Source organism: Diuraphis noxia, unplaced genomic scaffold, assembly GCF_037042655.1.
Source record: "Diuraphis noxia isolate RWA-SAM2 unplaced genomic scaffold, SU_Dnox_SAM2 contig0001, whole genome shotgun sequence".
Lineage (NCBI taxonomy): Eukaryota > Metazoa > Arthropoda > Insecta > Hemiptera > Aphididae > Diuraphis > Diuraphis noxia.
In genome coordinates, this window is record NW_028301711.1 from 81,622,510 (window position 1) to 81,636,710 (window position 14,201).

General features: G+C 29.5%; 1 pseudogene across 1 annotated transcript; it reads right to left on the minus strand.

Moving 5' to 3' along the window:
- Positions 1-4,177: 4,177 nt before the first annotated feature.
- LOC149062040 (52 kDa repressor of the inhibitor of the protein kinase-like) lies at positions 4,178-7,704 on the minus strand (annotated as a pseudogene). The gene is made up of 11 exons (XR_016189312.1): positions 7,543-7,704; positions 7,263-7,358; positions 6,585-6,706; positions 6,395-6,516; positions 5,963-6,322; positions 5,379-5,884; positions 5,143-5,301; positions 4,986-5,063; positions 4,877-4,905; positions 4,362-4,654; positions 4,178-4,291 (listed from the first exon to the last, which is right to left on the minus strand). The product of XR_016189312.1 is annotated as a 52 kDa repressor of the inhibitor of the protein kinase-like (transcript).
- Positions 7,705-14,201: the final 6,497 nt, after the last annotated feature.

Genomic DNA, 14,201 nt, shown 5'->3' on the forward strand with positions numbered 1-14,201 from the left:
TTGTCTCTACCATTTAGGGTACAAAATTTACCAGTTGCAACGTGAGGGTTTTGTACCATATGGTCTACCATGAACATTAGTTGCTTGTCATATTTTCTCTCTTTTCTCGACTTTTTTACATTAATATTATCATCATTTTGAGATCCACTATGATAATTCAAATTTAAACAAACAATAAATACAATTAATACATTTTGATGTTATACAAACACAAGTAGTAAACTATTAATAATATAAGTACTTACGATTGAGTAGCTATCCTCTTCATCTTTACTAATAGCAAATACAGCAGCAGGTTTTTAATTTTTATTAATAGAAAAACTAACGGATGTCAGAAATGTGTTATATATTATTTATGAATTCGAAAATTTAAATGTAATATTATGTGATAAAGAATTATGATAATAATTTGATAAATATTTGTTGATACAAATCGCGCGCTGTGATTGGATACCATTTATAATCTCCCCAAAAATGATCATTAGGTGATGATTTCCTATCGACATGTTGGTAACGAAATTTGTAAGCGCGAACTACCGATAGAATCATTTATAAAATCACTTTATCGATAACTAAATTCGATTGTCATTGGAGGATGGATTATTTGATGACCAGAATAATACAGCTCTACCTTCATCCATCACAATACTATGGCACACACGATTATGAACTGGTGATCTATGTAATGATATTAATTTTTATTTTTAATTACTATTTAAGTTTCAAAATTTAAGATGAATTATACTTACCCACTATGCGTAATATCGTTTATTATGGTGTGATAATTGAACCACCATTTGTCCAAACAAACTACGAATGATTTGAACCCGTAATCAAGTGACATCAAAACATTTTTTGACACAAATTGTATGGCATTTAAAATTTGCATCTGGTGTTTAATAATATTTTCTGTTTGGTTATGAAAACGTTGGATATAATTTATTAACAAAGAACATTTCAATAACCAAATTTTGTTCTTTAATACATCATTGAATAATACACTAGAGAATAAAAAAAATATAAATTACATTTTGTAAATAACCTTTTAATCTTTTTACTCTCTTTTCATTACTATATTTTAAATTATAATTTATAATTTGGAGCAATTCAAAATCTAATTCTTTTACAGTTTATTTTTTTAATGATTTTTGTTGCCGGTGTGGGGAGGGGGGGTGCAAAAAATCATGAAATTCTGTATCCAAAAATTGTGTTTCAGCGATTATTTCATAAGTTGTAAATTTTTTTTTGTTAATAAGAAATTGTGCATAACTTTGGACTGCTTTGGAAGTGCATAATTTTGATGTTTTTTAATTTGTTCAGAATTTTTTTAAATATAATTATATTATACATATATATATATATATAATTTTATAATGAAGTTTCAATATATTACCATTTTTTTACGATGAGTCGCAAGTTAACAAGGCACTGGAAATGCCTCATTACATATGTTACATTTATATGGTTTTATTAACAAATGCACCCTATTATCATGGTATGCTAGTTGTCTCTTTCTAGAATATGATTATGTTAATGATACATTGATTACATTAATGTAATGAATATGATATCACATCATCAATTGTGTCTGGTTGGTGCACTGCCATTGTCTCTGCTGTAATATAAAATTAAAAATATTGTCATAAATGTGTTTAAAAATAATAATAATAATAATATGCGGTTTGTACAAGTAGAGATTGGGTGAGCAACAGCCTGAGGATTCATCACAGATTGTGTCAGTAGTTGTGGTGTAAAAAAAGGAAAATTATTTTATTTAAAAAAAAAAACATGAAAACAATATTATGTAATAATACCTTTAGCCTTGAATATGCCTTTCCCCTTGTTTTCACAAGTTATGCATGCACAATAGGCATTGTCGTATCCAAAATAATCAGACCCATAATTTACTGTTATCTCTTCACCTGGTAGTATATATCTGTGTGTAATGATGTTAACATATGATGGTTCATCTATCGATGAAAATGCTGCATTACTTTCACAATCGTGGTTCACATATGCAGCAGGGCCAAGGAAGATGTGTGATTTTCGAGATCTTTCACGATGTAAAATAGAAAAATCATTAACACCTTTAATTATATCGTTGTCTGATATTAAAAAAGATTGGCCTCCCAAACCGGATATATATTTTTTTTTTTAATCTGACGTTCGCCACCACTTCTGCACCGTATCCTTTTTCGTTCGCAAATCGAGTACATGGTTCATATCTGAAATTCAGTTTAGTACCATAAGCACATATTGCTCAAATATTTCAAATTAATTTATAACAAGAAATAACATACCTAAACACAGCATTTTCAGCAACTGATGATTGGTACAGTTTTTCCTGAAATTGTCATATTCTGCGTTCTGGTCTTGAAAAAGTCAATTTGAATTGAGGTATCCTCGTTTTGTGTGTTTGGAATTGTAGTACTGGGTCTACAAACTTTGCAGTGCAATAATCATCTGCCATGCACAAAATAATCGCTTGGCGACTAAGCGGATGAAATGCTGGTTCGGGATTGTCATTCTGAGAATTTAATAAAAATGTATAGATTATCATCAGTATCAGTTGATACCACGGTTCAGAACACTGACAACAGCTACTGATAAGGTTTTATTATGGAAATCCCGGCATTGACAAAAATAACCGACTAATAATTTATAAGATTGTTGTAGCCGTGATCACCGTAAACCACAGGTTCTCAAACTTATCTCATACACCGCCCATTTTATAAAACAATTTTCCAGAGCCCCCCCCCCCCCCCCAAAAAAAAAAAAAAAAATGTCAAACTTATATATTAAATAATAGTAATACAAATATAATCCTAACGACGACTGCAACAGAGCAATACAATTTCAAAAATAAAGATGAAAACGAAATGTGCTGGTCTTTACATACGTTTATATTCCAAAACATGCAGGCTATGAGTTATGACAGACATAAAATCAATTATGAAAACATGACGTATTATAATTAAAGAAATTTAATTTTAGTTTGACTGAAGTTTAAAAGCGCTTGATATTTTTTAATCAGTATTGCCACTCTAGTAGTCTAGTCAGATAAACACCCCCCAACATTAGCAGTGAATTACAATATTATGTTTAAATTGGCAGGCAATACGATTTCGCAGCGAATTATTCCGCCGTGAAATTCGTCGTCCGGCGACGTTTTTTTTTTTAATTCAGTCAAACCCACAAAACCGCAATAACCGTCTATTTCCATAACTTAACTTACTTAACGTAACTCGACATTGTAACAATGAAATGATAAAAAAAAAAAATAATAATAAACATAATACTCACAACAACAGCCATTGTAGCAGGTGAATGAGCGGCGAACGCGGCGAAAAAGTAAATGAAGTCTGGGCACCAAGCTCAAATATCGGCCTATAAACTACGACTCACCCGGCAGTGTTGCCTCTTAATACATTAAATTTATACCTAATAATTAATATAAACACATATTTCATGTGCTGACGGACAATAATTGACATTGATACATTTATGATATACAACCAGCGGTAACATTTAAAATCGTGTAAAATCATCATACTATGATGATCATAGCCATTAAAATCAAAAAACATTACCACATATTATTCAAATTTAAACAATCCAATAATTATTAACTTTTTATTCAAATAATTGTTGTTAAGTACAATAATTATATTTTAATATATTAAATTATAATATATTTTAGATATACATAGCTTTTAGATTTTTAACAGCTTCTTCAGCAAACCGTAATCTGGTTTTTCAGAAGGTTCCAGATTATAAATCATAATCATAGTTTCAAAATAACCTGTAAATAATTTACACGGTGCGTAAACAACCTCGATGTTTTGAATTTCAACGGTTTACTTTTCATATTTAAATAATGAATATTCTTGCGATCGACTTGAAACCTCCACTGTTTGATTACACTCATACTCGGCTATTGTCCCTGTTAATTTTATGCAAAAATACTGAAAACCCTGTAGACACCGAGCTGACGGCGGCAGTGGCGTATTTAGGAATTTGTCATGGGGAGGGTCCAGATAATTTTCAGAATACAAAGCCGTGGGGGGCTTCGCCCCCCACACCCCCCCAATTACACTTTATTACATAAATATAATATTTATAAGACAATTTACAATTTTTGAGTATTTAATTATTTATTTATTGTAATAAAACATGATTATAAAACAAAATCTAATTTTCTAGGGGTAAGTGCCATTTCATCAATAATTGCATCCACGTCGATAGGTATGTCCCGATGAATGGACATCAATGCCAGTCCATTTAGCCTATCCTAAATACAAAACAAATTACAATATACTAATTTTATAACTTTTATAATAAATATTTCTTAAATACATTACTTCATTCATAGTTGATCTAAGATAACTTTTCAACCTTTTTAAGGTTGAAAATGATCTTTCTGGAGTGGCCGTAGATACTGGCAATGTACAAAATATTTTAATCAAAAAATGTATGTTTGGAAAATCTGTCTTCGAACATTTCATAAGTGCATCTAATCCAGTTTTGGTATTGACATCTCCGTTGCTTATTTTGACTTTATCCTTTTCAACTGGTTGTATATAAAACTCAACTAATTTCTCAAATGCCAATCTTTCTTCATCAGTAAAAGATGAACTAAACAAACATTCAAAACCTATAACATATAAAATAAAACATCTTCAATTCTTGTTTTAACATGAAAATAATTTTACGCTAGAGACACTTCTAAAAATTATATATCCAATACATTATAGTTTAATTAATCATATTGTGTAATTATTTATTTATATAGTTTTCTGCTAGCCGCTAGGAACTAGATACTAAATATACTGATTAGAGTTTTGAGATAAACTTAGATAACAATAAATAGCTTTACCTTCAAAAACGTTTTTATGATTTAAAAATCTAGAAGTTAGTTGGCAGATAAAATTATCTATAAACGGCAAAAACACTGTAACTCTGTAATACTCTTCTACCGAAGATACTTGGGGATTTGCTCTATTTGTTTGTTTTCCAGCAGTGCGTTTCTTTGATATTTCAGTTCCAATAACATCTGCCAACTTCTATTTTAATATTGTAAGTTTATTTATTATTATGTATACCCTACATTGAATTACTTTAATTAAAACTCAAATTACTTACTTTTACTTTTTCAAATAAAATTTGAAATTCTTTTTCAGCATTTTCTCTAATTTCTTTTAAAGACTGAAGTAATGTTTCTATAATATTTATAGTGTGCTTTAAATCTATTCATTCTTTTTGTAATTGTTTGCATACAGGTAGTCCAAAGGCAAAAAAAATCTAAAATATGTTTATTATTTAGGTAATTAGATGCAGAAGCAGTACATATTTATTTAAATTTTCAATTAAGAATGTACCTTAGTAACATATAATGAAATAAGAAACTCTGAATCCAATGCACTTTTTAATAGGACTTCAGCATCTACAGAAGACGGTAAACCCCACGTAGAAGAAATGTTTTCAAGTGTTTTAATCACAAATGGTAATAATTCAACAAAATCATTCAATGATTCGTATTTCTGTACCCATCTTGTTGCACATTGCCTTTTCAGTGTCCTAGCGTTAGAACTAGGTATGGAGTCACTATTTTCAATTTCGTTGATTAATTCATTTTTTCTTTTTGGTGTGTTGAAAAATACATAAAGCCGTTCAACGATTCCCAAACAATTTCTAACAGATTTTATATCACTGGATGTACATACTGCTAAATTGAAAGAATGTGCAGAGCAATGAATGTATAGTGCCTTTGGATAGCTATCTCTAATTACAGCTTGAACACCATTGAATTTCCCTGCCATGTTACTGGCCCCATCATAGCCTTGGCCATACAAGTGTTCACAATCAATACCGCAAGCATTTAAACCTGAAATAAAAATAAAAACATATCATAACTTTAAATAGTCAACAATGATTTATAATAATTTATACTACCAATAATTACCATCCAATATAGATGAAGCTAAACTTGAACCAGTCAAACTGTTTATTTCAAAAAATTGAAGAAAATCTTCATGTAATATATCATCATTATCAACATAACGCACGCTTATTGATAACTGTTCCTTCGTAGCTACATCAGTCGTTTCGTCAGCTAAGATTGAGAAGCATTTTGAAGAATTTACTTTATCAACAATCTGTTTGAGAATGATTTTATTGCACGCTTCAATAATTTGGTTTTGAATTATAGGACTTGTATATTTGTTCCTTTTACCACAACCTTCCAACACATTTTTTAAATGTTCATCGCCTATTGCTCGATATTTTAAAATGGCACGAAATTTACCTTCTCTTGAATTTATATCTGTTGATTGTTGAAATAAATATATTTAATTCAAATTATATATACAAATTGAGTTATTATAATTTCAATTACCATCTGTCACTATTTTACCAAAATCCAGATGTCCCCGTAAAGGAATTTCTTCTCTACCACACAACAAAATACACTGAATAATAGGAACAAGTCTTTTTCTATTTTCTTTGACTTTAGCCAATCTATAATGATGACATTATTGACAATTTAATATAATATATAGGCACTTTTGTTAAAATAGTTAAATCACCTATCAGTGTCAATGCATTCTACTATTGATGGCTGTTTATGATCAAATAAAATACTTAGAAATTGTTGAGACTTTAAGACACTCATTTCGTGATAAGCAGCCTTTGTGTGATCTTGAAATGCCTATAATGGTTTTATGTTATACAAAATATTATCATAATAGAAAAATCTAAACACAAGTAAGTATAAGTGCTAAAGTGCACTAAACTGAAAGCCATTAAACTATAAACATTTCATAAATTATTAAAAGCGATTATTACTTTAAGAGCTTTTTTAAAATTGCGAAATACAGTTAGTACAAGCTGTCCTAAAGGTTGGTTTCCAATTCCTCCATAATTTGCAAAAACTACACAATATCGGCAGTAAGCTCCATCTTCTTTTTTCGAATATACTAGCCACGGAAATCTTTCTAACCAAGTATATTGAAATCGCAAATTCTTTTTTGTATTCGTATCCAGTATAGGAAAAATAAAATCTTTTTTAGGAATCCATACATTTTTCAAAACCTAAAAATAAATAAAATAATATTGTGATATGCCTAGAACCTACTTTATTACAATTCTTTGTAAGTACTTAGTAGTTAATTAAGTCAAATACTAGAAGCGTGAGAATGCTGTATTTGTAGTTTGTACCATTATTACGCTTAAAAAAGTAAGAAAAAAACTACATTAATTCTTACCTCAATTTTCTCTTTATCAGTTAAGGAACGATTTACAAACAAACAAATATCATTAGGCGGAGTCGTAACTTTGTCATTTTTGTTCACATTTTCATTCTATATATATTTAAATTTCAAATACCGCCAAGCAAATTTCATAAGGCAGCCAATATAAAAAAATAAGTATAAGCATTTAGAAAAATATACAACTATGGTCTATGAGGAAAGCAAGCTTAACAACTATAGATTTCAATTATATAATCAAGATAATAATAAATACGGGTTTTAAACAGTAACATACCTGAGAATTTAATTTCTTATTCAAACTTTGTTCAGCGTCTTCGTCGATAGACCTTTTCAGATTCAAAGTCTCGGCAGTCTCGCTAGGGGTCTCACTACTACAAGTGGACTCTGTAGACCGAATCGCAGTGAAAAAAGTTGTTATTTTAGGTGTGTTGTTCATTTTGAAAGATTAATAAAAAACAACACAGTGAAGTTTCGAATTCGAACGGTTTTGAAGATCATGTAATGCATAATCATAAATAAGAAAAACCGTCAGTCATCATTATTATCTACCGGCTACCGCTATCATTTAATTTGTTTTGATAAAAGCAGAGCGTTTGTTCAATAACCAAGAACTCGGTATTTTTCAACCATGTTTGGTACCAAACTGATAACGAAAAATCATGATAAAAATTGAAAATGTTGATAATACTGACGCTTCGAAATTTTTTTACAAAATTGTTCATATCGACATATGTCATATCCTATGATATGATTTGTTTTTATTAAACATATAAAAACACAAAAATTTACATGTACGAGACACGAGTCAATGGGGGGGGGGGTCCGGACCCCTTGGACCCCCCCCCCCCCCCCGTAAATACGCCACTGGACGGCGGGAGTTTTTAAAAGTAAATGCAGTAACCAAGTTCTCAAAATCGACTTTGCAAGTTTAAGTGTGATCACTTAGATACTTGGAAATCGGACTAAACATGTTAAATAAAACACAATTGTACATAGGCACAAAACCCGTAAGATCAATATTTAGCGAAATATGAGGGTGTAATTATGTTCACAAATTGTTATTAATATAAATTAATTTCAGATATTATTTCAGACTGCATACTATTTAAAAAATTAGCTCCTCTATTTTCATTATCGATGTAAAGTTTTGATCTCCAAAAACGTCTTTTACGTCGAACTTTTTTTTTTTTTAATTTTCATAAGTTCATGCATTACAATAAATGCTGCACTTGCAATTTGTAAATGATTACTCATAATTCACCAATAAAATAATAATTAAATAATTGTTATACTTGAAAAATTGCTTGTACACTTTTATGTATTTAAACCAAGACACTACATTTCGATACTAAATTATGTTAACAACTGTACTCGACTCTGGAATGGGCCCGAACAGCTACGAACAGTATATTTTGTGCATCGCATGTGTCCACACGAACAAACAGCATTCGTCCGCTTGTCCGAATGCTCATGCGTGCTCGTTCGCGTTCGAGTAAGCTCACTTCGAACGTCGCAAAATGTTCGCTCGTATGTACGCGCCTTTACGTTGTCGCGTTAGCACGGTTGTGCTCAGAAAGAATATTTTACTATTTTCTACAATTTTTAAATAAGTTAGTGCAAATATTGTTTTTTATTATAATTATTAGCGACAAAGGACCTAATTACTTTGCTAGAAATTAAATTATTATACCTTTGTGTCGGCGCGAATCTCCAATTTTATTACATTTGTGTGTTAATACCATTTTGTGTGTTTTTATTTTTATGTTATTATTATATAGCTAGGCAGCGGCTGGCCAGCAGTGCACCGACAACCTGTGAGTTATTTATTTTATATAATTATTATATTCCTTATACTTATTATTATATATTCTATGGTGCCACAAGGGACGTACATAACTTATATTATTATTTATTGTTATATTCCATTGCGCCATAAGGGCTATATATTTTGTATTATTCTGATTAGCCGGAAAGACACATAGTATTTTGATATTTGAATTATTATGATATTATTATGATATTTTATATCATCAGACTTTTAAAGTACAAAATATTTCAATTTCATAACTGTATGAATATCTTTTAATATTAAAATTAATAATAATAAATGAGTTTCAAATATTTAACCAAACAATATACTTAAGCTATAAAAACAATATTTTAAATTTATATCAGACTTTTAAAATAATAAATAGTTGCATATTTTCAAGTATAATAAAACTTAATAAATGTAATAGGTACTTTACTTTTTTAATAACAATTTTTTCATCATTTCTAGTTTTTCTTCTTTTATTTTTAAGATACTATTGCGAAATGTATCTGCCTTTTCAGTCTCTTCCGTATATTTCTCAAGTAATTTATTTTCAAATTGTTGGCATTCTATATGGCGTGTAGATATAGCATTTTTTATTTCTTGCAGACTTTTATTGCAGAGTTGCAAACTACTGGCAGTGGTTATAGTTTTTTGGTTTTTCCCTGCATATTTCATTGCTTACACTTGGATATGGAGAATCTATAGAGCTATTAGAAGTGCTGGAATCATATATTATATTTTCTTCTGTGCCATCTGATACTTTCGATATGTCTCTGTGATAAATAATTGAATAAATGATAAAAATCTATATAACCATCATGAAACACATTCCAATGTGTTTGTAACATAATTTATTATATGATTATATGATATTCAAGCAATGTTACCTATCAAATGAGTTAACTGTATTTGAACTTGATATATGAATTTCGGCTCGGTCACTGGTTACTACAGGATTAATATTATGGCGTTTACCAAGGAGAACTTGCAATTCACTATAATGATAAAACAAATTTTATTTATAATTAAATATTTACCTAAAAATTATAATTTATAATTTTATATTATAACTATAATTCAAAAATAACATTAACCTAGATAACACATACATATTTACAGGGCCGTATTTAGGAATTTTTCGCCCCTGGGCACAATATTTATGGCGCCCCTTTCCAACACATTTTTTTTAATACCATAGAAGTGGTGGCTAATTTTTTTTTTTTGGTGGGGGGGATAAAATTAATAAATTTTTATGTTTCCCTTTCTCGTTGACAATTTAATTTGCAGTTAATTTTTAGCAATTTTAACTAGGTACCTATGCATTCCAATATAATATTTTGAATAATAGTTAAACCATACCAAAAAAACATAAGTAACTAATTTATAACTTAGGACTTAGGTACTATCTACCTAGAATCTTCCACGATTCAAATAATAATAAATGATAATATATACAATTAATTATATGTACTATAATATAGTAATATAATAATATTTATTGTTTATTTTACAATTTTTTTCTTGATTGAATATCAGCAAAATGATCTATAATATCTTCATATTTAATTTGTTTTGTTATTTCTGATTCAATATTTAATATTGCAAGTGAGTTTAATCTCTCTTCAGAAATTGTTGGCCTTAGGTATGTTTTTATTCGGCGTAAAGTTGAAAATGACCGTTCAGCGGTACAGTTTGAACAGGGAGTACATAAAAACATGTGTAAAGCAATACTCACATACGGGTAAATATCTTCTAATCCTTCTATTTTTAACATAGAACTCATATCAATTATAGTTGATGGAGAATTTTTCATACTTTGAATATAACTTTGAAAATGAACACATTCATTAACAAATGTTACATCCAAATCTTTTGTATACATTGAGTACAAATGTTCAGCTGAAACACGTACTTCTGATGGTTTTATCTTTGTGAGTCTTAAAAAAAAACTATACTTTGTTATGACATTATCGTAAGCTAACTTTCGACTTGTTAATTCTTCTATTATAGAATCACAAATCACTAAATATGTGTTTACTTTGAATTCCAAACTACCTATTAAATTGATTTCATTTTCAATAATACTAGCTGTTTCATCATGATGTTTTGTCCTTTTTTTTTTACGTTTGTAAATCGTTTCATAACAATTTTCAGAACATTTTTTCATTGCTAGTACTTCATAATTTTGAAACATTTCATCAGAACGGAGATTTACAACATATTTTATCAATGCTTCATATTGATCACACACTGTACATACATCAATATTGACAGATTGTAGATATTTACTAACCACATTAAAACGTTGAAGTAAATCACCCCAAAATAGTGACATAAATGTAACTTCAAAACGGTTCATTAATCTAAGTAAACCACGAGCTTCATTTTGAGTGACGTTCCTGACTACAACAATCACTCGAAGTTTTCAAATCATCATTGTTTTGAAAATTTCATCTGCTGTAGTAAATGTTTTCAACTTTAAGGTACATAAAAACTCTTCTTTTATATCGTTAATGTATCATCAATGTACCTTACATATAGTAATAATATAGCTGAATTACTAATATCTGTCGATTCGTCCAACTGGATGGCATAAAATAAAGATTTGTTTATTTTTTCGAAGATCTGATATTCGATATCATTAGCAATACAAAGAATTCGTTTATGAAAAGTGTCATTTGACATGGAGATATTTTTTATTTTTGAGACGTGTTCATTACCGAATAGTTTTGAACATATATCGACCATACAAGGTATAATTAGTTTTTCATCAATATTATATGGCTTTATTGTCTTAGCAATATGGAAAGCTGCAATAACATTTTAAATACACCTTTTCAACTGTGGTGTATGATTTAATATTTTTTTTATTTATCTTTAACTTATCACGTTTTCTTAAAAAAAATCTGTAGTTTTATTTCTGTATTCATTATGATTAGTTTCAAGATTCCGTATAAGTTTATTTGGCTTTAAAGAAGCATTTGCTAGTACAATACCGTAAATAACACATTGTGGCAAATCTATTCCGTTTTCATTCATATAAGTAAACCCATAACTAATATATTTATCAATGTATTTATATAGGTAATTCGTCTATATTTTTATCTTTTTTCTAGGCATCTCGTCCGTCTCTATATTTTCTTGTTCATTTGCATGTGATTTCGTCATTTCATTTTCATTATTTGTAACTACCAAAGGTTTTTTGAAAAAAGATGAAAGTGATGTCTGTTTACTCATTACAAATGTTTAAATTTAAGTAGGTATACAAAATTATTAGACGATTTACGAATGCTAACGACTATTCCGCACTGGGCAGGTAGGTTGACGTTAACCTCACGACTACACAAATAAGTACCATACGACGTTCACAACATTGATAATTGATTCTAAGAAAAATGCTGGTCGAAAACTTATCTAGTACTATAACTTATAGCTATATATATATACTTTATTGGTTGACATTAACAGAAACGAATAAATTTGATAAGCTTCTGTGTACCAATTATCAATACTGTGCATTTACGAAAACTGTTTCATTTATTATTTATATTATAAGACATAAAAATAAAAATATAATACCAACATTTTAAATTTCAGCCGACCCATTTAAAATTATTGGCGACCCAAAATTTGGTCGCGACCTTATGGTTAAGAACCACTGGACTAAAAAATTCCAAAAAAAAAAATGCAATATGCATCAACTTAGGCCTAAAATTGTTAAGTCTTATTCAAATATCTAATCTAAGCCAAATTTTAACATAAAATATCTAAAAAAAACTGTGTATCATTATTTTTCAGATTTTTTGATTAAAGTATAACTATTTACACTTATGATGCTACTACTTTGTTTTAAGTGTTCAGTCCTTACCTATATGAATTGATTAGAATTTCACCCAAGGCAAAATCTATTTCCATAATAATATTTGTATGTAGGTATAATATTAATTTTTTTTTAAGCTGGCGCTTTTTAATGAAGTTGATGAGAACTACTTACTTTGACCTTATAAAGAAGAAACTAGATTCATTTTCTTACCAGTGTAGTGATCTCGTCGCCAACAGGGGACTGTTTCATAAAAAAAAAATAAGTTATAACATTACAAGTGATAAGTAACATGTAAAAACAGACAAGTCCAAATAATAAGCGTTTCATAAAAATGTTATCAGGTCGAAAACGACTTGTCAAATTAATACCGTTTTACAAGCCAGCTGTTTTAACTTTTTACATACTGATAAGAGATGTGTGATAATATTCGGTTTATCATTACGAAATTTTGAATTTAAACATGAAGACTCAGAGATGGTAAGTTTAAGGGAATTTCCCGGAATGCAGGGAACTTTAGTTGAGATTTTACCAAACGGGAATGCTGGGAAAATAAACCAAAAATTACTGTTACAACGGGAAATTTTGCTCTTGTTAATTTTGTCCATTCAAAAGCAGGAACTGCACACACTCAATTGCTTGAGTTGGTTGCTATTGACGCCACTGATTGCAGTGCAAAAAAATATAAACGAGGAATTTAAAAACTGCTTACAATCCAAACAAATATCAATTAAAAATCTTGTTGGAATAGCTAGTGATGGCGCGAATGTGATGGTGGGAAAAAACAACTATTTTTTTTCATATTTAAAGAAAGTCATTCAAAATGTCATTCAGCAGCTTTAGTTGCAAGCAATGCTGCGGAAAATTGCCTAGGTTTCCTGAAGATTGAATTAGATCTGTAATTATTCATTTTATAACTATAATAATAATTCTGTGTTTAACAATATATTCATAATAATAATTATTATTATAATTATTATCAGGTGGCCACTTATATATCAGGCAGTGCAAAAAGAACGGCAATTTTACAATAAATCCAAGATTATTTTGGAGATCAGAAAAAAAAATATTGAGGTTGGCAGATACTAGGTGGTTGGCATTACATCAATGTGTTGTACGGATGCTAGATTGTTGGAATAGCCTTTCACATACTCTATTCAGTTTAAGTTGATCCACTCGTCAGACGAAAACCGGCCATGATTGCGCATGTCTCGCAGCGCTAGTGTTCAATGTCGCCTTACCACCTATTGACTATGACACGGGTCGACTCCGGTCTCCGATAGTTAACGACGATCGGCGA